The following is a 688-nucleotide window of genomic DNA, read 5'->3' as shown; positions in this document are numbered from 1 at the left end:
AAATCTTTAAAAAAAATAATACCAAACCAACCTATTGGTGCAGAGGCATAGTAGCAGAAAAATCATTTCCCTGATAAAACATGTCTATTGGCCAGGTAGGAAGGATATTTACAGAGTGATAGGATAAAACACATGATCTTCACACAGTTTAATTAAATACGTGGTGCCAGTTAGGTGTGTCCTCTCATGACGTGTGATGCCTTATAGACCCAGCTTGGTTCTTCTCCAGTGCCTCCTCTTGGAGTTGTACCTGATTTTACAACCAGTTTTCATCCAAATCCACTGGGGAATGGGATGATTCTGCTTTTGTTTCTTGGCCAGGAATCACTTGATTCTGAAAGTCTTGTGAGAAGACATGGCCAGAAACAGCCACACACAGCAGGATGGCAGCAAAAAAGATAAAAATATTTTTAAGGTTTCAATGATAAAAATAATTTTGTCAATTTCCATGAAAATAGGGTGTTGCTTTTGTTTTAATATTCTGGGGTGTCTCGCTCCAAGGGTCAGGGAGTCAATGTGAAAATTCTACCGATCTATTTCAGTTATATATTCTAGAGCTGAAGAAATAACCATGAGTATCTGAACATATTATAAGGCAAATCTACGTCCAAATTCTATATCTTATCTAGCTTCATAAATTCCTACTTTGACAAATGGTACCACAGTGGCATTTTGGATTCCTAGAGTT

General features: G+C 37.4%; 1 pseudogene across 1 annotated transcript; it reads right to left on the bottom strand.

Annotated features, from left to right (window-relative positions):
• Nucleotides 1-201: 201 nt before the first annotated feature.
• LOC308346474 (large ribosomal subunit protein eL39-like) lies at nt 202-357 on the bottom strand (annotated as a pseudogene). Its single transcript has one exon. The product of its transcript is annotated as a large ribosomal subunit protein eL39-like (transcript).
• Nucleotides 358-688: the final 331 nt, after the last annotated feature.

This window comes from Martes martes (assembly GCF_963455335.1).
Source record: "Martes martes genome assembly, chromosome: 7".
NCBI classification, from domain to species: Eukaryota; Metazoa; Chordata; class Mammalia; order Carnivora; family Mustelidae; genus Martes; species Martes martes.
The sequence above is the reverse complement of the archived record's forward strand: the minus strand, read 5'-3'. Positions and strand labels throughout refer to the sequence as shown.